General features: G+C 41.4%; 1 protein-coding gene across 1 annotated transcript in view; it reads right to left on the bottom strand.

Moving 5' to 3' along the window:
• The window catches only part of RUNX1 (RUNX family transcription factor 1), a 1,082,664-nt gene that overhangs the window by 705,331 nt on the left and 349,992 nt on the right, over window positions 1-27,341 (bottom strand). The gene's annotated exons all lie outside the window — the stretch shown is intronic.

The raw sequence follows: 27,341 nt of genomic DNA, 5'->3' as shown, positions 1-27,341 counted from the left end.
GCTGTCATTGTGTTAATTGTGTGCCAAAGTAAAACATATTTATCTGCAAATTCAAATCTGCCTGGATATTACCAGTAATTATGGCAGTAGCAGTCAAATAAGTGTCCTCGTGTGGTCGAGAGAGTGTTTGAGGCTATGGTAAATATCATAAAAATATCATAGTCTATCATGTGTTTGAAATACTATCCCCTGATAAATGACCACTTTTTAATACCTGTTTGTTTTCCCGCATATGAGGCAAATGGAAAGGAAAATACTTCTTGAATGAGCTTCTTCATTGACTTCAGAAATAGTGGAAACCTTTGCAGTGTCTACATCCCCCTGCTCTGTACTCAGCATGGGGCAGCCACAGAAGGCTCCCAGCCCCTCACCCAGAGATACTGGAAGCACCACAAAAGTTGAGAAGCAGCTGGTGTTTGGCAGCTGAGGCAGAGGATATTATTGTTATTGATTATTGTATCCTGATTATTGTTATCCTTCATGCCTTCTTCCTGGTAAGGAGACCCTTAGACAGGTAAGAGCCCGTAAGAGTAGTCAATTTTGATCTTTGTGTTCATCTCTGTGATTTTCTTTCTTAATCTATAAAAAATGTCTTTGTTGAAGAAGCGGTTAGGTACCAAATGTTTGTGTCCCCCCAAAATTCACATGTTGAAGCACTAACCCTCAAAGTGACTGTACTAGGAGAAAGGGCCTTTACAGAGGTAATTAAGGTTAAGTGGAGTCATAAGGGCAGGGCTTGATCCAATAGGATCAGTGTCCTTATAAGAAGAGACAGGAGAGTGCTCAAGCACTCTCTTCGCCATGTGAGGACATAGCAGGAAGGCAGCAGTCCACAAGCCAGGAAGAGAGCCCTGAACAGGAACCAAATTGGCTAGCACCTTGATCTTGGACTTCCAGCCTTTGGACCTGGAGAAAATAAGTTCCAGTCATTTAAGTGAGCCAGTCTATGGTATTATGTTGTTGCAGCCCAAGCTGATGAATACAGAAGGGAATGAAAATAATGGGGATTCTGGCTTAGCTTTGGCACCTGGATTGTCTGTCACCTGTAGATTTATTGAGCATCCAGCTAAACATTTTGAACCTCCCTGGGTACCTGAGTCTGTGACCAGTGTTGGAGACTCAAAGATCTGTAAGACACAGTTCTTATCATTGATAACCCACAGGTCACATTTGACAGGCTTCCATCAGGGAGGTCTATGTGATTCATGGCCACATCCTGTCCCCGAGTAAAGAACCTTACTGTGAGTTCCTCAAATTGTTGATGTACTGATTAATGCATGACCTACTGACATTGAAAAGGACACTGATTTGTTTCTGAATCATTACGTTTTGCTGATTTGTCTCTGAATCATAAAGCTTTACTGATTGTCTTACACGTCCACATTTTAGCCTGTATGTTGCAAGCTGTAGCCAATGATTATAACTTCTGTATTGCGCCTTAACAAAAAGGATAACCCTATAGAAGGAGTGGCTCCCTTCCTTCTCAACATTCCTCTAGAAGCCTTCCTACTTGTAACAGACCCTAGAACACGCCTGACTTTGTCAGTGTGTCTTCCCTGGTCCATCCTCACACTTCATTTCCAATAAACCTGTGGAGTCTTGATAAGATTAAGATAAGATAAGATGAACCTCACTTGGGAGACAGCCCCAGGTGGGGAAGAACAATGTGCCATTGTTCTGAGAGCCAGCCAATCAAAGACAACCTACAGACATACAACGACCTTATTCCACCTATAGTCCCCTCCAGCTCTGCTGACACCTTGATCTTGGAAGAACCACCTACCAACATGGGTGAAGACAGAGGACAGGACCTTCCTTTGGGGCAATTGCTCTGGTGCCTCTGTTCAGGGGAGGTGTCACATTCTAAATAGCTGAGCATGGGCAGGAAGCACGGCAAGAGTGCCCAGGTAAAGGACAAGTGTCTAGATCTGAGGACACAGTTTCCCAATGAGCTTACATCCCAGGACATGGGTTTTGAATCCAAAACTGGGGCTCAGGGTGTGGGAGACATTAGGGAGAAAATGAGACTTTTGAGAGTAATGCCCGGGAACACCCATTGAGTGGCTGAGCCAGAAAGCTGCAGATTTGTATGGATATCACCAGACATCAAGCAAAAGGCTTTTCCTCTCTGAAGACCAAAATGACCAATCATAGTGATCAGCCTTGGAAACAAATTAGAAAAGGCTCTGCTTGGGAAGCTGGGAGGTATGATGATATTTTAGTGCCTTAAATCTGAGTGGGGGTGGAGACAAGATTCTCTGAGTTGAGTCTATGTTATTCCTCTGAGGCTTGTTGACCAAGGGAAACTTAGAAAGTTATGTGTGTGTGTGTGTGTGTGTCTGTGTGTGTGTCTGTGTATACATATGTTTTAAAGTTTTGCTACAACTGGACTACAGTCCAGAGGGCAGATATATATATATATATATACACACACACACACACACACACATATATATATATAACATATATATACACATATATATAACATATATCTATGTTATGTATATAAAGTGGTGCAATGGACTATATTTTTATGTCTTCCCAAAACTCATACATTGCCAAGGAGAGGGCCCTCTGGGAAACCAGTCCTACTAACTCCTAAGGTAATAGTATTAGGAGGTGGGACCTCTGGGAAGTGATTAGGTCATGAGGGAGGAGCCTTCAAGAATGGTATCACTGCTTTTATAAAAGGGATCCCAGAGAGATTGTCTGCCCCTTCTACCATGTGGGGGCACAGTGAGAAAACAGCCATCTCTTAGGAACTAGGCCCTCACCAGACACTAAATCTGCCAGTGCCTTGATCTTGGACTTCCCATCCTCCAAAACTGAGAGAAATAAATTTCTTTTGTGTGAAAGCCACCCAGTCTATGGCATTTCATTAGAGAAACCCAAACAGGACTGAGAGAAGTAGTATTGCTGGAACAGGGGAAAAAATAATGGTAAAATATACAGAGTGGAGGGGCCCTGGTCTTTAGAGACGTCACCTTCTTTCTCATCCTTGGGCAGAAGCAGCAGGAAACTAACAAGCACTTCCAGCAGCAGGTGTATGGTGAGCTCATCACTATCGCAGTCAAATCAGGCTGCCATTCAGAATACCAAAGATGGGGCAGCTTACACACCAGGCATGACTTTCTCAGTTTTGGAGGCTGTAAGTCCAAAATCAAGGTGGGAGCCAATTCTGTTCCTGGTGAGAGTCCTCTTCCTGGTTTGCAGATGACTGGCTACTCTCCAAATCCTTACATAAGGAAGAGAGCAAACATCTCTCTCCTGTGTCTTCTCCTAAGAGCGATAATCCCATTCATGAGGGCTCCACCCTCATGACTCATCACCCCCAAAAACCCATCTCCAAATACCATCACTTTAGGGATTAGGACTTCAACAGAGAAATTCAAGGAGAGGGCCACAAACACTCAGTCCATATCAGTAACTCACAACTTCTTAGTTCCCTGTGGATGTGTGGAAGAATAGGTGTCTGTCAAAAGTTAGACATACCAGGAGAAAGGAAAGCCTGGTGATTCTATAGAACCCTCCTTGTACTCCCATCTCCAATTCAGGATCCAATGGCAGGACAGTGGGCAACAAAATCCCCTGAGAAGCTCATGAGGTCAGCACGGAAGATGCCATGAGTCTCCTGTGATGTTGGGAAAGGCATCTCTCTCAGCGGACACTGGGGAGGGAGGGAGGGTCGGGGAAACAATGCTTCTCTTGCCTTTTTAAATCTAAGAATCGCACATTCAGAGGGGAGTGGGAGGACAGTCATATCATCATCTCCACATTTCATTTGATAAAGGATAGACGGTTTTGAGTCATAGACCTTTAAATATGCATGGGGTGGGGGTGGCATTAGATGAACCCTAGTCTCAAGTTGCTGGGTGAGATGAAGTCAAACAGTATCAAACCCTTTCATTCTGCTAAAAATAAGCCAAGACCATGAGCTGTGGGCATTTGCTCCAAAATGATATATTGCAGTTTTGCAACCTTCCTTTCTATGGCTGCTGCTGTCCAAAATGCCACTTCCCTCTTAAGTTCTTCTATGCACAGTTAGAAAGATAAAATGCTAAGCAGTTGAAAAGGGTTGAAAAAGAAAGATGTAGGTTTATGTCCGGAGCCTGGCGCACCCGCCCTAATTTGAGTCAGGGACCCTAGGCGCCTGCAGCTCTGGTTCGGGTTGAGTGCCTCCTGTCAGGATGTGAAGCTGCTGTCCCCCCTGGGGAGCCTCCAGCACTGCTGAGGACTCAGCAGTCAGCCTCTCCTCCCACTTGGGCTCATTTACAGAGAGCATCTTCAGGAATCAGTCATGGGGAAAGGGGAAATGCGGAGTGACAACCCAACACGTAGAAAGTTCTCTGCCGCCTTGGTCAGGCTTGTCAGCCTCACAGCCTGTCCTGCTCCTGCGGGAGGAAAAGTGAGCAGAACTCAGCCCGGAGATGAGCCGCAGGCCGGCAGCCCCTGCCTCCGCCCTGTTTGTTGTGATTGCAATGCAAGGCTCTCTGTAGGTGCAGGGGATTCGGGTTAAATGGGTCTCCAGTGGTCCAGCACTCCCAGCAAAGGCTGACCACAAGAATCAGCGGGCTAGTTATTTACCATAACCATATACAAAACCACAAGCATCAGCGTTCCCTCAAATACATCCGAGACGCTGTATATCTCTTTATTAAAGCCTGTCAGGGTTTGTTATTGCACAGCTTGGCCTTGAACCCCAACTAAACCAGGCTGCTTGAGCGAAGAACCAAGCAATGCATGCATTCAGGCAGGACTATTATAACCCTGAGGCCAAAAGCAGAGGCAGGGGGAGGGGACATCTTCCTCTCCTGCCTCTCTCCTTTCACTTTCACTTTGAATTGATTTTTAACTACATTCGAGCTCACGATGATAGATGGCTGTAAAATATTTTAATCATTCATAAATAAAGTATTTATCTTGTGTGACTTATCCGGTCTCCTTCACTTTAATGAACACAGCATACATCACGCTAATCCATTACTATCAATCACAGGTTTCAAGGTAGGCAATGTAAAAACTTAGAATTGTTGTCATCCCTTCTAGGCCTTTGGACTAAGATCAGGTTTGGTTGCTATTCTTATCTGTTTGCTTAGTTTTACTTTGCCTCGTTCTCAGACATTTTTTTCAAAGCCATGATGTATATATTCTAGCACATTGATGTCATTTTGAGTTTGAATGTCCCACTGGTTAAGAAAACAGCACAATGTGGAATTTTCAGCTTTCAGAAAGGTCTTTGCTACAAGACAACTCAGATAAAGAATTTAGCAATAGCCAAGACAGAGTGGTGGTGATTAACTGATATAATCAAAGGATTGCAATTCCCATTCTAAATAACTCTCTAACTTCAAATTTGACTATGGGGTGACCAACCTATCCGGGTGTGCGTTGAACTTTCCTGGTTTGAGCACTGAAATTTGCATGTCCTGAGAACTCCCTGAGTCCCAGGCAAGCCAGCCTGGCTGGTCACCTAACTAAGATAAATTCAGTCTTCGGCATAAGTACATACTGTTAAACCTTCATGTGTTAAGACACAAGAAGGCAACCATCAATCTATGGTGTGAACTAGATGGAGAAGCTCCCCACTGGTGGAACACAGGACAGTCTGTACAAAGGGCAAACTCTTGCTAGTTGACTTCTCCTGCCTGCTGCCACCACCTCTAGATTTGGAGTAGTTGAAAGTGGTCTCTGCAGGTACTTCTGCAGCTACAGGAATCTCTGGGCCACGGATGTCTTCTTCAGGGCTTTTTCCTCCCCTGGTAGCATTCATAGGCTTTCTCAAACACAGGGCCTTCCCTTTAAAGGACTAGCAAGATGAAAAGAGCAAGGCTGCCCTTAGGTAGAGCTGCAAACTCCACAGAGAAGAGGACAACTCTGTTCTGTCACCACCGCCATCTGTCCTGCTTTGGCTAAAGCTAATGATGACTGGGGAAGGAAAGGTTCCCCATCTTGTGGCCCTGGAGCAGCCCTGGGGCCATCTCTTTGCCTCTTAGGTCCACAAAGCCTCCTGAATTTAGCACAATGCTGGCCCCTGGGGTCCCCCTTTGAAGAGCAGGATAGTTGAACTTTGTAGAATGTAAATAACACGTACAGTACAACCTCCTGGAAACAGCGTCTGAATGCCCTTTGACCTCCTGGATCATAATTCCTTTGTCCCCTACATAAGGAAAACAGAAAATATGTTCTATAAATAGTTTCTCTTTCACCTTTTTAATACCTTTTAGAAAAAAAGTTGAAAAACTAAAGGGAAAGAAAGAAGAGGAAAAAGAAAGTTTATCAATACCTGTATAACTGAGGAAACCTTTTCCTGTTTCTATTGTATACTGAAAAACCAACTTACGAATCACCCTTGCTTGCTAAATGATTTACAAAGGTCAGTAATGAGGAACTCCGAGACGCAACCTCAGTTTCAGTTGGCAGCTTTACGTGGACATCCTCACATTTGGAAACAAGAAGTGAATTTCATCTCTACACCCCTTAAAACATCCATCAGGTTAAAATAAGGAGCAGTCAATGTAAATATTTAACAACCAATTCTCGGTGGGAAGGACAGAGGGGAAGCTCTGATTTGTAGGGTCTGTGGATTCCCATGATGTAAGTACTCCCACCATGCTGAGTTCAAGTTACCAAGGTGATGTCACTGAACCAGAGTTGGGAAAACATTCTCTAGGGCTGGGTAAGTGACAGGTAGGCAGGTGTTTTCAGCACAAGAGGAGAAACAGAAGGAAAACTGGCTAGAACAGTGGTTCTCAACCCTGGCTGCATATCAGCATCAACTGTTGAGCTTAAAAAAAATCCCAATGCCCAGGCCACACTCCAACCAATGAAGCTGGACTTTCAATGGGTAGGACCCAGGGGTTCCTGTGATTGAAACTCCTGAGGCAATTCTAACGTGCAGCTGAGACTGAGAACCACCACTCTTTCACAGAGCTTGAGTAGTATTCCCTTTTGCAGAAATGCCTCAAATACTTCTGAGACATTGTATACCTCTTTACAATAGCTTGTCAGGGATTCACAGTTTGGAAACTGCAAAACCATGAGTAGGATGGCAATCATTCTTGAGTGACACCTTTTGGCAGGGCTATGCTTGCCATGGTCACACGACCATGGGGGATGAAATGAGGACCCAGTTGAAAGAATATGATTGCCCCAACATGCACAAAGTGCTCTGAGGCCTCTCAGCTAAGAGATGGCTGCACTTTTCAGCCTGCTTTGGTTGCAATGCAATCTGTAGGTGTGGTGATTTGGGTAATTAGATATCCAGTTATATGTAATATATTCTGTTTTCCTTTTTATTTAGGCCAAGGCATTGGTATAAGAGTGAATATTTACCGGAAGCAAGTAAAGATATTGGTATATATTATGCATGTAGAAAAGGTGAAAAATGCTAGAAATAGCACAAAAGCTCGAGAAATGTCATGATATATCTCTTAATGAAGTTTCTGACACATGTCTATGGTGTGTTTAATAACTGTGTATGCTGTATGTTAAGTATGGAGAGAACTCTATCAAGATTGAGAGAACTCTTGTTTTGGTTAGGCACTGGGGAGAACTGAATCTACCACTTCTGCGTTTTTAAGAAAATGTCCTAATCCTAACACTTTGGGAGTCCGACGTGGGCAGATCTCTTGAATCCAGGAGTTCAAGATCAGCCTGAGTAACATAGCAAGACATGGTCTCTACAAAAAATTAGCCAGGCATGCTGGTACATGCCTGTAGTCCCAGCTACTGTAGAGGCTGAGGCAGGGTGATCGCTTGTGCCCAGAAATTTGAGGCTACAGCGAGCTGTGATTGTATCACTGCTCTAGCCTGGTTGACAGAATGAGACCCGGTCTCCAAAAGAAGAGGAAAGAAAAGAGAAGACAAGAAAGAAAAGAAAATGTTCTTGTTGAAGTACATGCACACATAAAACAGTGCAAAAATCATAAGTTTACATCTCAGCAAATTTTCTCAAAGTGAATATATCCATGTAACCCCCATGCCAGATCAGAAGATGGACATCCCAGTACACCAGGACCTTCACTTGGCCCCACCTGGCACTGCTCTTCTCCCCTTCATGTAACCACTATCCTGATGGGTCACCACACATCAGCTCCCCCGGTCTTTGAACTTCATACAAATAGAATCATCCAGAATGCACCCTTTTGTATTGGGCTTCTTTTACTCAACATTACCTGTGAGCTTTGTCAATGATGTGACTTGTAGCAGTAATTCATTCATTCTGATTTTTGGACAGTATTCCATTGCATGGATTATGCCCCAATTCATTTATACATTCTGCTATTGATCTAAGTTTGGACACTTACAAATACTTCTCCTATGAACATTCTTGTACATGTCCTTTGGTGCACATGAGTTTACAACGTGTCTTTGTTTTAAATTTCTGTCCAATAAAACTCTGTCCAGTGTCTGGTGAAGCTGAAGTTCACACAGCACTTCACGTTATGACCAAATTGCCACTGATGACCTGTTTTTAATGTTCTTACAGGCAAGGTTGTTATATTTTCAAAGCCAAAAAGTGAAAACGTGAAAAACTGCCTGCATACTTAGCCCCTAGCATGGGATAAAGAACATCTGAAAGGAAGTCAGAAAGTCTGAGTAATTTGAAAAAGTGCAAAAAGAGACCATGTAATCCATCCAAGGTGATATGGTTTGCTGTGCCCCCACCCAAACCTCATCTTGAATTGTATTTCCCATAATCCCCACGTGTTTCATTGGAGAGACCTGGAGGGATGTAATTGAATCATGGGGGCGGTTACCCTCTTGCCGTTCTTACGATAGTGAGTGAGTTCTCATGAGATCTGATGGCTTTATAAGGGGCTTTTCCCCCTTTGCTCGGCACTACTCTCTCTTGCCATCATGTGAAGAAGGACATGTTTGCTTCCTCTTCCACCATGATTGTAAGTTTCCTAAGGACTCCCCAGCCATGTGGAACTGTGAGTCAATTAAACCCTTTTCCTTTATAAATTACCCAGTTTTGGGTATTTCTTCATAGCAGTATGAGAACAAACTAATACAAGAGGGTATTATGTTTGAAAGGAGCCTTAGAGAGGAATGGTTCTCTTTTTCACTGGGTGAGGAAACTGAGGCCCAGGGAGATGAAATAACTCATTCAAGATCACATAGGTAGAAAGCAGCTGAACTATGCCAGGGATCTTTTCAACTCCTAGTTGGCTACTTCTATAACATTAAACTATCTACATTTTTAGAGCTAGACTGATGAATTTTAGAACGTGCCAATGTAAGTCAAAATGTGAAAGAGGAAAACTTGTTTCAAACACCTTAAACTGAATTTCTACCCCAAAAAAGAATTCATAAACACACCTCTCTCTCTCTTGACTTTCCTGTCCTCACTCAAGCTGCTTCCCAGTGATACCCAAAATTCAAAATCCACTATGGCCTCATCCAATTTGTTCTCCAAGTGGACAGCATGGCCTTTGCATATGTAAATCTGATCCCTTTATGCCCTTCTAACACTTGTATTGTTCTTAGGATAAAGGTCCAAATCTTCAGGGTGCCCTAAAAGGACCTGGACAGTCTCATTCTTTCCATTCCTCTCTTTAGAATGCTCACCTCCTGTGCTATGCCTCCTTTGACTACACCTCCAACAAACCCTGCCCCATGAAGCCTTCCTTCCCTTAGAAGCTGGTATAATTATCACTTCCTTGGGAATCTTCCCTAAGTTCCTGACTTGGTCCATGACCCTATTACACCAGGCACCTACTCTTGGCAGCATCCGTTGTAGCTGTAATACTACATTTACTTATCTGGTCTGTCCTTCAATTTATGTTGGTCTCCCTTCTTAGACTCCATGAAGGTAGGGTCACATCTGTTTTTCCTCATGATACCTGATCCTCAACAAATATCTGTTTGGTGAGCTAATATCTGAATGATTGTTTTCTAGTACTTTCTGTTTCATCATTTGTATTTGTAGACTATCAAAAACAAGTCTGATACACTTATCAGAATTTTACAAATTTACCACTATTTACTTAAATATCAATAACTATCAATTTAGATGAAGATATGGAAGATAGGCTAATCACATTTTCAGGTAACAAAAAGTTGGAAGGGACAACTGGGTAGAAGAATCAAGATTATAAAAGTTTAGAACAACAAAGTAAATTTGAGCAATCTTACAGCATGCACGGGACAAAATAGCATGTCCATTTTTGAAGTTCCAGAGGTGAATAAGCATGGTTCCTGAATTGAACAAGCTCATATCTGTTGGAAATCTAAATGTGAGCATGACCTTACAACAACACTTCACATGCTTCCATCTGGTGTGAAATTATAAGGTCTCTAAATTAGTACTTTTTTCCCCAGGGTTAGGCCCGATTATGTGGAACTACCAGATATAAGACAGCATATGATGAGTTCAGCTTCATTCTTGCTATTGAACAAATAATTTTTCAACTGCTATGAGGTTTTCAAAAATTTTTAAATGTGATTTGGTGAAATTTTTTAATCTCACCAGAAGAGTATCTGGACATTTTTCTCAGTCAACTACGACTTCATCAAAAATATCACGTACATACATTTAAAACGTCTATGACACAGCTATCATTCTGAGTGCATTTCTCCCTGCAACCACACCTGGAAGTCTCAGGGGTTCTTACCTACAGTGACCAAGGGCATAACGTGGCTGGTCCTCACGCCTGGCAGTCATCAAGATCCTATCTAGTTATCTCTTAGTAGATTTCTCCAAAATTGGTGCCAGCTACCAACTTATACACACCCCAGTCCATATACCTCTAGGCCACCATTAATTGTACTGAACTGTTACCTTGATTCATGAAAATACAAAACAAAAAAGCAATTTTTAAAAACAGATTACAGACACAAACTCTGATGTAAGTAGTAATGTAATACCTGGCTGAAATGCTGCCTTTGTCCATGCATGGATTTAGTTAATATAGTCTCTCCCCTCTAGGGTGGACAGAAATATCCAGAGCTGTGCTGTGAATTATGTACATGGAAGTTGTTATAGCCTATGTTTGAGAACCCCACTCCATCATCAAAAAGAAATAAAAATAAAAAAGACCCACTCTCCATTACAGAGGGAATTGCATAGTTAACCCTGGCCAGGATTCATGGAGAGATAATTTTATTTATGCTGGTTTCTTCTTTCCCTCCTTTAGATATTCCCCATTGACTTGGACATGACTAACTTCCTTTCCTCCATATCTCACAATTTGGATAAAATAGGCAAACCCAGCTTTGAAAAGAAATTGATACTAGAAATCGAATTCAAACAGGAAATTCTATGATCAACTTACTTGAAGTATTAAAAATTATGTTCCAATTTTCAATATATGGTCTCCCCAGATAAAGTTGAGGGAATGAGATTTGGTGCCATTAGACCGACAAAATGGAAATTATGTTTGGTGATATGATTTGGCTGTGTCCCCATCCAAATCTCATCTTGAATTGTGGTTTCCATATGTCATGGGAGGGAGCTGGTGGGATGTAATTGAATCATGTCAGCCATTTCCCCCATGTTATTATTGTAATAGTAATTTCTCACGATCTGATGGCTTTATAAGGGGCCTCCCCGGTTGCTCAGTTCTCATTCTTCTCTCTCCTGCTGCCATGTGAAGAAGGACATGTTTGCTTCCCCTTTCACCATGATTGTATGCTTCCTGAGGCCTCCCCAGCATTGTTGAACTGTGAGTCAATTAAACCTCTTTCCTTAATAAATCACCCAGTCTAGTGTATGTCTTTATTAGCAGCATGAGAACAAACTAATACATTTGGTAAATGTTTTAGGAGCAGACAATAGCCTCTTAAATATCTCTGAAAATACTAGAAAGTATAAGGGAAACCAAACCAAAAACTGTGTTGCAGAAATGTCTTGCGGCTCTTATTGCTTAAAAAAATACAGAGCATTCATTATTCAGATTTGTGTCTGTTCTATTTTAATGCTATCCAATTAGATGTTCGTCCTGACAGGAGTTGGTTCCATCTAATAAATTCGTTAAATTATGTCAACACTTATATGACAAGACTTGCAAAATCTTGTTCAGTACTCCCATTACACCTCATCAGTCCTCATGTAGAAAAGAGAACATCAACAAAAATGGAAAGTCAAAAATCTTCCTCATAAGAAAAAGAAGTTAATGTTTGAAAAGTCAGAAAGATTAATATTTTCTCCTCCTTTGTGGATAGTCTCATACCCTTGGGGCCTCATTTTCAAACTGGCTAAAAATTAAAGGATGAAAGAGTCCACAAATGCATAGCATAATTAGTCTGGATATACTGCAGTCAGACATTACAACTTACAGAGACCCTGTCTCTACAAAAAAAAAAAAAAAAAAATTAGGCAGTATGGTTGCACATGCTTGCAGTCCCAGTTACTGGGGAGGCCGAGGGGGAGGCTGAGGTGGGAGGATCGCTTGAGCCCAGGAGGTCGAGGCTACAGTGAGCTGTGATCATGCCACTGCCCTGTAGCCTGGGTGACAGAGTGACACCATGTCTCTACAAAAAGAAATTATAACAGAGAAGGCACAAAGCCTTCATGCTAGACCAAAGGAGAAGAGGAAACTTTTGGGTCATTGTCACCTCCTAACACAGAAGTCCTAGAGGAGGCCTGACCTTGCTCTTTAATGCCCTCCTCGGGGGTCTGGTGACAGTCAGCAGCCAGATGCCATCCAAGAAGGGCTTAGCCCTTTATATCTGTTTACCTCCACAAAGGACCTACACATGCAAGTATTTGCTAATGATGCTGTCTTCCAAAGCCTCCTGTGCTGTATGTTGCTCTACTTGCTTGACCTCAGGTAGATTCAGAACAAAAACCGAGAATTGTTTCTTGATCAGATGGAGGGTTATTCTGCAGGAATTAGGAAGACCCTGTTGCAACATTTAGATGTCTAGGTGATAGAAGATACACAAACAGATCAGAATGTAAAAATGCATGTGGACTGTGTATTTGGTGATCATCACCACATAAACTATGTGCACATATTAAGTAGAAGTAGAAAGCAATTCTGGAGTGCTGGGGTAAAGACTGTTCCCTTTCCTTTTTTTCCCCAAAATTTTATTTTCTAAAATTATATCAGTTTTCTTAAATATGAAAGAGAAGGCAAGCTTCCCTTCCTTAACAGCTTTTACTTAGACCAGCACTGTACAATATTTATTTTTCATTATTGTATCTCTAAGGAGCCTTTTTAGACATTTTTTAAAAAACAAAACTCCCTCCTTTTTGAAAATTCAATGCTATGTATTCGCTGTGTACTGTATGCATATCTGTGGTTTCGGCATAAAAAGAGTTTTTGCTCCCTCCCACCAAGCACTGTTTTTGTCCTCTTGAGAGTCTAGAATTTGAGTCCAGATGGGCATCTGAGACATGAGTACACATAACAAAGTAAGGTAGTCTTACCTTTGTTCATTGCCTGGAATAGACAACTAGATATTGGTTTTAGTTGGAGGCAGTAACAAGAGTGCTAAGATTAGGGGATTGCTGCTGATTTGAATGATCTTCCAGGGACCCAATCCATGTGGAATTAACCCGAAAGTTTAGACTCCTTCTGATCCCTCTGATGAGGGTCAAGAGGCCCATGGTCAGCCTGAACGCCTCTGATACTGCCCTTGAGGCAGTCCCAATTCCCAGTCACCCCATGAATGAGTATTCACATTCACTGTTGAGTGTTTTCCCAGAGTAAACAGCCCAGAATCCACCTTCAATCAGCCAACCTAGCAGCTACCTGGAAGCAGAGGCCCAAAAGATTGGTGCTCAGGGGCTGAGACTTCTTCAGGGAAGCACAACCTGGATGGCTTTGAAATGACTGTGTCTGCAACTTGCACAACTTACTGTTGCTGTTGCAGAAGAGCTCATCAAATGAGCTTCCTCTGGAGAGAATTATGCGCAAACAATACTAAAAGAGGTTTTAAAATAACTTCAATTTTGGGGAGAAGAAAAAGAGCACTTAATTTCTGGACTTTATTGAAAGTCCCTGTCATGTCTTCAGAAATCCCTTGATGGGCTGTTTTATGACTCCACTGGCAGATTAGGCTCTTCCTGCTCCACACTAATTGCTAAGCACTATTGCCTAATAATTGTGCCATTAACCTATGTCAGCAGTGTAACTATTGTGATTCCCATGCCATGCTCAGAAGAGCTGTCTCATCTAACCTTTTGAAAGTAGAAAATCATTAGACAATGGAATCTATTTCTCTTTGAATAGTTGTTAACTGACACTTGCCCAATGATATTAATTTTTGACACATTTCTATTTTGACATATTTACTTAGCAAAATGGAATATTGAACCTTTCTGCTTTCCTATGTACATGTATTGTTTACTATGTAGTCACCACCAAATTAAAAGTGGAAAAAAATAACCTCAGTTTTATCTCTTATTAAAAATAGAACATAGATCTTAAGTTATACCCTCTTTGCTGCATACTTTCATCTATTTATTTTCTGTTTATAATAGTAAAGATGGTCACTCTTCCTGGATGTCAATGGCCAATGAGGAATGCATGGCCGTGGGCTGTTCTTCAGATCAACACAGAATTCCCAGCCAGGCTCTAATTCCTGCAGAAGTACCTTGGCCTTGGATGCTTGTGCTTAAATAATCCACACATGACTCTCTTAACCAAGCCAAATGCACTTCTTTCCCATTCTGGACACCAGAGGTAGAGAAGCTCAAATCCTACCCTGTAGGCAAAGGCTGAGGAATAAGGTAATTTAAGACTTCAGTGGTTGTTCCAACTTACAGCACCATCTGCAACCCCACTGGAGACCTCAAAACTATCAGACTCCACAGACAGTGCTAAACTGCACCCCGTGGATGTGACATGAATACAGTTTTTCTTTCAGTGTCACTTAACGTCATGTGTTACAAATGCTTATGATCTAATGCATTGTATTAAATTTTGAAACATTAGAAGCTTAAAAACTCTACAAGGCCGGGCGCAGTGGCTCACGCTTGTAATCCCAGCACTTTGGGAGGCCGAGGCGGGCGGATCACGAGGTCAGCAGGTCGAGAGCACAGTGAAACCCCGTCTCTACTAAAAAATACAAAAAATTAGCCGGGCGTGGTGGCGGGCGCCTGTAGTCCCAGCTACTCGGAGAGGCTGAGGCGGGAGAATGGCGTGAACCCGGGAGGCGGAGCTTGCAATGAGCCGAGACTGTGCCACTGCACTCCAGCCTGGGCGATAGAGCGAGGCTCCGTCTCAAAAAAATAAATAAATAAATAAATAAATAAATGAATAAATAAATAAATAAATAAAAATAAAAAACTCTACAAAACCCTTATCATGACATGTATGTAGGTTGTTTCCATAAAGTCAACAGAAATTAAGGGGAAACTACAAAATGTAAGTGACAAAAAAGTGTTAAATAATACAATTTTACAGCAGGCATAGAAAGTTATCACAGGAAGGGATCTTGGAGCTCTGTGGTTCAATTTCTCCCTGTCCAGGTGAGTGCCCAATGGTGCGATGACTTGTAAGGTCATGCACGGGTCTACGGTGTATCTAAGAATTGTACCCAGGGCCCAGAGCTTCATGAGCAGCAGGTCTTCTCATGCCCAGTCTCTCACCGTGGGTGTTCTAACAGAGGCTTCCCTCACTTCTGGACAGAATCATGGTTCTTTCTTTCCATCTGAATGAAGGCTTTTCATCCCATCTCTTTCCCTCTGGGCCCTTCCCCATGACCACTCCCTTCTCCTCTCAGGTATGTTCAAGCACAAACCCATCCCTTGCTCTGAGGATCTCATCCCTGCTGCGTGGCATTTTCAGCCATACACCTTCTCTTTAGCTGATGTTTCCTCTACTTCCTTTCTTGACATCCTTCATTATGAACTTCATCTAAATGAAGGTCGCCTTTTCCCATTTTCACCCGCCTGTGCCTGTAACGCCTTCTCCTGAGTTCCCATCTCTTAAATATTCCACATTTTCATATTGAAGCATCAGGGCAGTGCAGTGGTTATAGATATGAGCCCTGATTCCCACGTGTACTAGCAGTGTGACCTTATCAAGCCTTTCTATGCCTCAATCTCTTCATATATAAAAAGTGACTAAGAATAGTACCCAGCTCATTAGACTATCATGAGGACCAAGTGGCAGAATCCACATGAAACCCTTAATGTTCTTCAATTCTTACCGATCAGAAATCACCGAGGGGTGTCAGATATCATCCACGGACTTAATCCTGCATCCCTTCTATTGTTTTCCCTTCCTCCTATTTCCAGGTTCCAGGGAATTCCCATACACACTACCTGTTTACACTGACCCTCACTATAAAAACTTTTTGTTGGCCGGGTGCAGTGGTTCACGCCTGTAATCCCAGCACTTTGGTAGGCCAAGGCGGGTGGATCATGAGGTCAGGAGATCGAGACCATCCTGGCTAACACAGTGAAACCTTGTCTCTACTAAAAATAGAAAAAATTAGCCGGGTATGGTCGTGGGCACCTGTAGTCCCAGCTACTCCGGAGGCTGAGGCTGGAGAATGGCGTGAATCCGGGAGGCGAAGCTTGCAGTGAGCCAAGATCACACCACTGCACTCCAGCCTGGGGACAAAGCGAAACTCCGTCTCAAAAAAACAAACAAACAAACAAACAAAAAACAACTTTTTGTTGAACCTTGCCTTATCATTAAAATGTGCCTGGTCTGTGATCCATCCTGGGGGAACCAATTATAAGATTATCTTGTTAATTTGAAAAGAACATTTTTAACCTAAAGTATTAACACCAGATGTCGGATTACTAATTATTGCAGGGCCATGTGAACTAAACAGGGTGAGATGTGTGGGACCAAGGGGGTAGTTACAAGCACCTCACAAGTCATCCCACTTTTCAGGTAAAAGTCTTCCCCACCTGCAGGTCACCAGTCTCCCAGTCTCTGTGCTGATTGGTGCATTTGTCTTGCCTCCCTTAATAAATTTTAAGTTCAAGGGCAGATACCATGGCTAATCCAAATGTTTTTATCCCCCTTCAGATGATGCAATAAGTCATCATGACCATAATTATCATCATCAGCATCATCATCAGAGAGTAACAGCAGGCACCCACATTAATCAATAACTAGAATGCAGAAACACTAAAATGCAGATAAAGCAAAGGAAAAGATAATATTGCTACCACTAACACCCAGAAAAAATCTAACTTATCAAGTCCATCTTGCTCATCTCTGGTTTTATGACATCATGAAGTAGGCAACTCCAAAAACCACATGATGACAAGTAGCAATGCAAAGCATTATTTGTAGTGACATTAGCATCATTCAGTGTTCCATCTGGGTCTTTAATCTGTAAAAATGCATTAACACCAACTAACTGTAGTCCACAGTCCAGCCATAGATGTTTCATTCATGTAAAATATTGACATGTCGACAGACATAATTACTGAGCTTTGTTGACTCAGAGGGCCAGTAGGATTCTCCCAGCGCAGTCTGAATCAACAGTCTGGCTGTGTTTAATAGCCCCTATAAGGAGCTGGTTTCACAAAGAGTGTGATGATTCTGGGTGAAGAGGAAAGCTCATAGGACCTGAGATAGAATCACAGAGACCTGATATGATGTAGTGGCTTTGTTTTAGCTAGAGTTTCACAGTTCTTCATAGCGAAAAGAAAATAAGCAATCCATTAAAGATTAGCAGCATTATTTCAGAGATTTCACCAAACCCTATCTAAGGCATGTCCTGCCAAGTAAATTGTGCATGCTAAGTGCTTTGTAGGGTGCCTGGTACATCATTAGGGCCCAGTCAATGTCTGATGTTGTCATCACTTCTTGTCTCCTCTATCCACATGGAAAAGTCTTTTTCATATGTGATAGCATTTCCCTAAGCAAATATTCATATCCATGTATAATTAATTATATACTTATTTGTGATATTATGATATAATAAAAAAAATCTATCTGGTCTTCATCCCTGGTTCCTAGCACAGAGCTCCTGTCTTTGTGCAGGCTGCTATAACAAATTCCCATAATCTGGGTAGCTTAAACAACAAGCATTTACTTTTCACCATTGTAAAGGCTAGGAAGTCCAAGACCAAGGTGCCAGCTGATCTGGTGTCTAGTGAGGGCCCTCTTGCTGATTTGCAGATGACTCTCTTCTTGCTGTATCTTCACATGGCAAAGAGAGATTCAGCAAGCCCTCTTCATATAAGAACACCAATCCCATTCCTGAGGATTCTATCCCCTTGACCTAATTACCTTCCAAAGGCCCAACCTCCTAATACAATCACATCAGGAGTTAAGATTTCAATATAAGATTTTGGGGAGGGAACACAAACCTTCAATACATAGTAACTCCTAAAACCCTTATAATTTCCTGAATAGGGTGATAGGAACATCTTTTGCTATAATATTTCATCTCAGTACCCAGTTCCTGACATAAGAATTTCTAAGACCCTTGGAACCACCAGAGTGGTAAGAGTGTCCTTTTGAATGCTAACAAGAGGACTGGTGGTTGGTGGCTTCTAGATAACTTCAGGATGGAGGGACAGAAAGACAAAGGCATGATTAAAAGGTTGAAAGGTTGTACGGCACCCCAATCCCCTATCTCCAGAGAGATCAGAGATTAAGTTAATCATCAATGGGCAATGATTCAATCATTTCCAAGTAATAAAATTTCCATGAAACTACAGATTTCAGAGAACTTCCAGCTTGTATTCACATGAAGGTGCTGGGAGGATGGTGCACCCAGCATGGGCATGGGAGCTCTGCACCTTTCTCCTCTGTACTTTGTCCAATGTATCTCTTCCATTGACTGATCCTGAACTGTATCCTTTATATTAAACCTGTAACCATAAATGCAGTGTTCCCCTGAGTTTTGTTAGCCATTCTAGCAAGTTATCAAACTTGAGAAGGAGGTTGTGTGAATCTTCAACTTGCAGCTGATTGATCAAAAGCACAGTTGGAAATCTGGGACTTGCAACTAGTGTCTGAAATGGGGGAAGTCTTGTAGGACTCACCCCTTTGCCTGTGGAATCTTCCTCAGATCCAGGTAGTTAGTGTCAGAATTGAATCGAATGGTAGGATACTCAGTTTGTATCCAGGGAGTTGGAGAACTAATTGGTTTGGGGGAAAACAAAGCAGTTCAGACGGTTTGATTTTTACAGCTTAATATCATCATGATAATTACAAAAGCGGCACCTTGGATCACAACGTTCTAATGTAGACATGGCAGTTACAATTAAAATTAGTTCATTCTACACTTATCACCTGCCAAGTTCTATGCTGGATCCATTTAAACAGTTAGTCACCTATATTGGTTAAGGGTTATTAAACTTAAAAGAAAAAAATAAATTTAAACTAAAACATTGTCTGAAACTAAACCAGGTTGGCACCCCCTCTAAGAAACATCACCTGGTTGGTGCATCCTCTCAGAAAGAGAGCCATACAGTGAAGTGGAAACACACACAAAAGCTCTGCAATATTCCTAGAAGCTCTCGAATCTCCTCATTCACAGAGCTGCAGAAGTCAAACAGGAAGCACCTGTTTGACTCAGACAGCGGCCCTAATGCAGTGCCACTCAGGAGCATTCCCTCATTTGAAGACCCCCCAATTATATGAAATTATCAACTCCATTAAATTCCAGCCACTTCCATTAAATATCATTAGGGCTAAATCAGTTATCTGATCACATCCTGAAAAAGTGGATTTGCCGAATAAGGACATCCCAATTAAGAGAGGCGTCCTATATCAGAAAGCCTAAATTCCCTGAGTAGTCACTTAATTACCATATCTCCAAGTTTCTACCGTGCTGATCTCAAGCACAAGTTGCTTGCAAAGCAATGGAATGAAGCCAGCAGACGGGCAGAGAGAGGAGGCGCATTCAGTTATGGGTCTAGGTAATTAACTCTTCAACAAACAACCCTGGCACTCTACAGAGTTGCTCTCACCATGCTCCACCCTTGTTGCAGAATCTGCTCTTGTATGTAGATGATCATTTAACCTAGGCATGTTTCCATAGGGCATCTTCAAAATCAGTGCAAAGTATAAACCCAATCCCTAGCTTGCTTGTTGATCTCCACACTTGACACATAACTCATATCGCCTTTTCCAAGCAGTGTCCTCTGTGGGTGTGCATTGCTATAAATAATTTCTACACCTAGACATGGTTCTTATGTTTCTTACAGCACTGAACATAGCATCTTGCATATAGTAAGCATGCAACACTTTTTATGAGTGACAATTATGAAGCTGAATATGAGATTTTAAACCCAAAGATTTAAGAAATGTAAAAGCTAAGTCTTTTTCTGGAGCGGTGTTACACCAAGATGATCCATAAAATGCCAAAGAGTAAGATGAATTTTTGGCAAACACTACAAGTCTATTATGAAACAGCTTATCATAATAGACTTGGATCTACTTGAGTCTAATCGTATCTCCCTAAATAGAATTACTAAAAGCCTAATATAATACAACTAGCTTATAATCCCCAGGTATCCCACAAACAAGTCAAACTCAAGTTTCTAAACCAGGACATGTTATTTTTCCTTTCCATTTTGTGTCTCCTGTGTATTTCTAGACTCTGTTAATTGACTCGCCACTTACCAAGAGTGCCAACGCCAGAAACTTTAATTTCTATCATTTCTTCACCTGCCTCTTGCTGGTCCTCCCTAGCTCTCTCATGTCCCATTACATCTACTCCCACACGTATAAGCGTTGGCAGATCGTTTATTTCATTGCCACCTCGGAAATGTCCCTCAAGTCCAGCTTGTTCTAGCTTCACAACCACTGTCTCAGCTCGGACCCAAATTATCTTTCCCCAGATGACTGCCAACAGCCCTGCCTCCATGTGTCCCTCAACGACATCATTCTTCCTACTACATCCAGGGTAATCTTCCTCAATTAAAAACAGAGAAAGCCAAAAAGTTGGATCACTTTATTCTCCTGAGTTTTTTTTTTTTTAAAGAAGAAAAAAATCCAGTTATTGCAAGATAAAAATCTACAGTCCTTCATTTATCATCAAAGCTCTTTGCAATCCTACTTGGATGGGCCCAGGTATGTGCCTCATCCTGCAAAATGGAACAACCATGGGTTCTTTCTGTAAGGCACCCTGATCCTGTTTGAGGGGACCCTTGTCTCTCCATCACTTGTTACAGTAAGCAGAAAGTTTTCCCACATTAAAAAAAATTCCAGTAGGAAATCTTTTCCAGAGGTATGTTTCTAACATGACATTCCATTTCCCTTATTTCTGCATATTTTTTTAATGGCACCTTTGTTGCCCTGGGTGGCTTTTTTCCTAATTACTCATTCTTAAGCAATTGAAGTCCTCATCAGACCTGACCTTTGATGGCAGACAGGGTGTGCGTATTGCTCTTGGCCCGACTCCTTGCTCACTTGCCCACTGTGTGCTGGACAAATTCTCTTCTTGGATGTGGAGCTCAAGATTGCTGTATAGAGCTCCTGGCCCAAGCCAGTGTCCATCAGGTTGTCTTTTCTTCTCTTTAAGTAAAATGTTTTAAGGTATAATTTACACACCACATATTTTAACATATAGTTCTAAAAAATTTTATCAATACCTAATATTTGCACAAATCTATGGAATAGGGTGACATTTTGTTACATGTATAGAATGTGTAGCGATCAAGTCAGGTTACTTAGGGTACCCATCACCTCAACCATTTATCATTTCTCTGTTTTGGAAACATGTCAAGTGCTCTCTTCTAGCTATTTGGAAATATGCAAACATTATTATTAACTATAGTCAACCTATCCTGCAATCAAACATTAGAACGTATTCATCTACTTGCATAAAGTTTGATGAGTTTTGAGAAATATGTACGCCCGTGAAACCTACACTCTTATTAAGATATAGAACATTTCCATTACCCCAGAAACTCCCCCTGGGCCTCCTTACATTCAATCCTTCCCATCTCCCACCCCCAGCAACCCTCATCCACTTTCTATCACAGTTTTGCCTCTTCCTCTTCTAGAACTCCTGTGATGGAGTCATTTATGATGTGGTCTTTTGTCCCTTCTTTCTCCCAGTATGTTTTTGAGATCCATCTGCATCACTGCGTGGCTTGCCAGTTCATTCCTTTTGTTACTGAGCAGGATTTCAATGTGTGGCTATACCACATTGTTTCTCCATTTACCTATTGATAGATACTGGGATGTTTCCAGTTTGAGGAAACTAGAAAACACATGTTTTTGTAGAAAGAGAAAAATAAATCATGGGTTCATATCATATTTCAAACTTAAATGAAAAAGTATAGGATTTCTACTTGATTAGTTGATTTTATTTTGTATCTCCAGGATGCAAATCTGATTTTCTAATGTCATTAACAAAATTACTTATTTCCTTGTCCTACAATACATTTATATATACATCTGTATAATTGTTTGAAATAACAATACTGATACTATTATAGAATTACTATAGAATGCAGGTTAAGATTTTTCTTTATGTTCTCTCCTTAGGTATGTCCCACATGGAATATACAATTAATTTCTGTGCTGTCACATAGAAATTTCTGTGCTATTTTTAAAATTTCATTCTGATGCATAATGTTTAGTTCTATAAAACATTCACCTGGTTCCAAAGTCAGATCTATATAGCAAGACCTATTCAGAAAGGTCTAGTGTCTAACCTTGTCCCAACATTTAAAAATAGTTTATTTATCATTCTACTGGTTCTTTTAAAAAATCTAGACATGTGTGACTATCTATGGGTATTACTCATTTCTTACACAGAATGCTAAACACATTTATATGGTTTGGCTGTGTCCCCACCGAAATCTCATCTTGAATTGTAACCCCATAATCCCCATGTGTTGCAAGAGGGACTCAGTGGGAGGTAACTGAATCACGGGGGTAGCTCCCCCATACTGTTCTCATGATAGTAAATTCTCGTGAGATATGATGGTTTTATAAGATGCTCCCCCCTTCACTCGGCACTTTTTCTCTCTCCTGCTGCCCTGTGAAGTGGTGCCTTCTGCAGTGACTGTAAGTTTCCTGAGGCCTCCCCAGCCATGTGGAACTGTGCATCAATTAAACCTCTTTCCTGTATAAATTACCCAGTCTTGGGTATGTCCTTATAGCAGCATGAGAATAGACTAATATACACATGCTTCTTCACCTTAAAATATACCTAGAAGATTAATTCATGAAAACAAATCTTTCTCTTTTTTTACACAGCTGCTTCTGTATGGATGTACCACAATTAATTTAACCAATCAACCAACAGCTGATGGACATATGGGTTGTTTCTAGACTTTTATGTTTATAAGCCATGCTTCAATAAATAATCTAGTGCAAATATCGTTTTATATTTTGCCAGTATCTTTGGGATTGTCTTCCTGAAACGGTATTGCTGGTTCAAAGGGTAAATCCTTGAGTACTCTTTCTAAATAGTGCCAAATTTCCCTTTACAGAGCTGTGTCATGTTGTACTCCCACTAGCAATGCACAAGGTGACACTTACTCCAGCCTTACCATAGAATGTGTTGTCAAACTTTTTCATGTTTACCAATCCCATAGTTGAGAAACAGTATCTTAGTATAGTTTGAATTTGCATTTTAGCCAGTTGTCCTTTTAATGGAGAACCAAATCATTTTTCCCTCGACATCTGCATTCACACCTATAGCTGTTTTCTAATCTCCCTTTGCTGGCACAGTAATTTCTGTTCTGCCCCCAAATCCCCCATCCCCTCAGTTAGGGCCACAGACCAGGTGGAATTTCACCATCTGACTCTCCCTTCCACGCTGGAACCAAGCTTGCCTCAAATGCAGTTCTGGAGCGACAGTATCCTGGGATAGAAGCGATGTGAAAGGCAAAAAATGCAACTTTGCAACTCTTTCCAGAAATACATTTTTCAATAATTATAGATGTCATTACTTTTACATCACAACTTTCATTTTCCCTTCCTTGCTCAGAAAATACCACTGTAATGGATCCAAATATTATGGGAACAAGTTGTTAGAACACATTATCTTATTCTGCCACCTGGACTTAAAGTTCCGAGGCCCTGGGTTGTTAAACTCTAAAGAAGATAAGCTGGGCTCCTCATCTATGTTAGCTATGCTCATAAGGACATCTGTGGTCACATTCTTTTTGCAGCCATGGATCAGACTTGGGAAAAAAAGGTAAGAATAAACCATTGTAAAATTCAGCTACAACTTAACATCATGGTGGCAGAATGAGAAAGAGTCAATGTGAACCCAATTGCCAAAGAATTACTACGAAATAAAAGTCAACCTCTCCTAATATCTCCTGCCATTTCTTTCTGGGAAACTCTGTCCACGTGGCATGGACTTCCTCAGCAGGGGGACTGAGTCCTGGAAACGCATGGAGCTCTCCAGGCACTGACAGGAACTGACCAGGCTAACCAGACCTCCAAGGACTCACCCACAATCCGGCCATTGGGCCAGTGCTTTTGTTCTCTGCTCTGTCTCACACTGTCCTCTGGAGAGGTTTAGGCTCTAAAGCCAAAACCCTCACCCTTTCCACAAACAGAGTTTGTAATATTTTAGTGTAATTTCACCAAGCATGTTGGGAAATGAAATAGCAGCCCACACCCAGTGGTCTACTTAAAATGTCAGCAAGAAAGGCAAAAATTCACTCCCAGGGTGGCAAAAAGCCATTCCAATCCTCAGAGAACGAGCTCAGACATCTACTGAGAACCAAAAAGAATCATCTGCAGAGGGTAGCTGGGCTAAAGTAGACTGTTTAATCAAAATGGGCACACTAGTTTCAAGAGTATGAAGGTCTAACCTCACATGTGCTTTGGTCAGGAGAAGCAAAAAAGCAGAAGGAACTGGCGGCCACATTTAGATCCAGATTACTGGACAGAAAAGTATAGTCACAAAAACTCAGAATCAGACGGTGGGTTGGCAGCAAATGACTTTTTTCTCATTAAGTAGTTTGTGGGTGGAGGCAGATCTCCAAATACTTCATGGCAGTGCCACTGAGTAAAGCATGGCTCGTGCCTCGATTGGTTAATACCAACACTGACACATGCTCCATCCTCCTGTGGAACGAGAAATACTTTCATTGACATTATTTTTGGGTAGATGAGCTGAGACCTTTCTTCCTTTCTCTGCTCAAATTATTTAGCATGATACATTAAACTAAAAACTGTCCACAGAAGTGGCAATACTTAAGTAGTGATGATCTCATTTATTTGAGGTTTGACACAAGCCAGCAGAGTATTTATGACTCCCAAGCAGCCATCAACAAACCCCAAAGGCTGTTATCAATACTAAGTGTTTGCCTTAACTAGGACATTCCAAGAGTGGCTTCCCATAGTGGTCAAGTGGTAACCTCTGTGGTCAACTTTACTTGGTGTTACAAGTTATATAAGATAAATACTGGAAGACCTGGTTTAAATTCCATCTACCTGGGCTGATGGTAACTGTGCCAAAGAACACATTGTCATTAGCATGTTCAGTTGAGAATTACATCAGATTGCAATGAGTGTAATGACCTCAAACATTTACAGGTAAGACCAGGAACTTATTACGGTGTGCCACTAATATAAAGAGACTGTAAAACAGTGTCCTTCAAACCTTAAAGTGCATGCAGATCACCCAGGGATCTTGCTAAACTGCAAACTCTGATGCAGTAGGTCTGAGATTCTAGATTTCTAAGAAGCTTCCAGGGAATGCCCATGTAATTGGGATGTAGTTGGCCCATGGCACCCATTTTGAGTAGCAAAGCTGTAAAAAACACCAAATGTAGAATTCAAATAATTTTTCTCCCTTCAAGGAAGTCCTAGGAATGTAAATTCCAAAATTGTAGCCATTGCTCAAAATGTTCTTTAACATTTCTCTTTTAGATACAATTTTGCAATGTGTTCTAAAATCAGTTCAGGTATTTTCAAGTTACTCGTTCCTTTTGGCTCCTGATAATAATGCTCCATTGGCTCGTTCAACTCATCTGCCAGCCTTGGTACCAAAAAAGGCATGAATTCAAAAGACGGGCTCCTGCGTCCACGGGCAAGTAAACATTTTTCAAAGTTGTGTGGAGCAATGGGAACTGTTCTAAAAAGACCTGCAATCGTTTGGAAACTAAAGTCAAATTTGCTAGTTAAATACTAGTCTTGATCATTAGCTCTTCCATGCAAAAATAATCAAAAAATAATAATAGTAATAATATAACTAGTACTTAAATGCATTTTGGTTTGGTTTGGTTTGGTTTTTGAGACAGGATCTCACTCTGTTAAGGTGCATTTAGCCATTGGCTATAAGCATGGAATAACAGTTTTTGTTGTTTTTTTTTCCCACATCACCTCTGGGCAACATCTGGCAACTTTGTGGGACTACGTCAATGCAACGTCAATGAAATAATAATAATCTTTATATCATATGGTGATATTATTTACATTTGTATTCGCTATATAACATTTACTATGTGCCAGGCACATTTCCCAGGGCTGTTTTACATGCATCCACTTACCTGAGCCTCACAGCAACTCTACACTCAAGTTACCCTTCTTACCTCCATGTGCAGGCTGAGACACCTGAGGCACAGAGCAATACAGTAGGGTGGGTGGTTCCACCAAGTTGGTGAAAAATCAAGAACCCAGGCTCTATCACTCCTGCACCTTGGTGGCTGCTGTCATTAGGAGTTGGTTTGTTTGACCCAGATAGATAAGTGAAAGCCAGTACCCACTATGACTTCTGTGGAGCTTGGACTCCCCAACACCCATTTCCCACCTTTGCAGCTGCCTGTGCATGGTGATCACGCCACAGCAGGGAGGTACGGCCTGGCCTTGGCATGCTGAAGTCCAGGAGGAAGCACTGAGTTAAGCTCACAAGTAAGAATCAAGGACATTTGGGTCATCATTTGAAAAACCCTTGTTTATAAATACCAACATCATGAAACATTTTTACTTTGTGCATGAAGGAAGAATTGCTTCATACAGTGGTTAAAAAAAATTCTATGAAACCTCCGCATTGGAAATGGCTAAAAAATATTAGGACCAGTTGTAGATCAAGATGTTTTATCAGGTTCCCTTGTTAAGTGGTCTGTTCTGGAGCGCCTAAGACATGCCAGGAGATCCAGCACTAAGTTAAGAACGACTTCAAAGACAGTCCTGTTAAAATAGATACTAAGTGTGGCACCCTGGGTCTGGCTTCAGGTAGTAATTGACATTTGGGAGGTACACATTTTATTTTATGAAAGGAACAGATAAGTTTAACATCATCAGATATTTCTCTCTTGCTCGCTTGCTCACTTTCTCTCTCTCTCTCTCTCTCTCCCTCCCTCTCTGTGGAAGCAAAGAGTATGTTTGCTGTGTGTGAATCAATTTAAACTGGTGTGTGATGGAAATATTTCATGGTGAGTTGCCCATGTAACTGAAAAAAATTATAATAATAGCAAACACTTAGATGGTTTATGCTGTTTATAGGTATTAGCGATTTTAATCAACAAATTGATCCTATGAGAC

The sequence above is a fragment of the Hylobates moloch genome, unplaced genomic scaffold (genome assembly GCF_009828535.3).
Source record: "Hylobates moloch isolate HMO894 unplaced genomic scaffold, HMol_V3 SCAFFOLD_14, whole genome shotgun sequence".
In the NCBI taxonomy this organism is placed as follows: domain Eukaryota; kingdom Metazoa; phylum Chordata; class Mammalia; order Primates; family Hylobatidae; genus Hylobates; species Hylobates moloch.
Note: the sequence above shows the minus strand (reverse complement) of the source record. Positions and strands in the feature narration are given on the sequence as shown.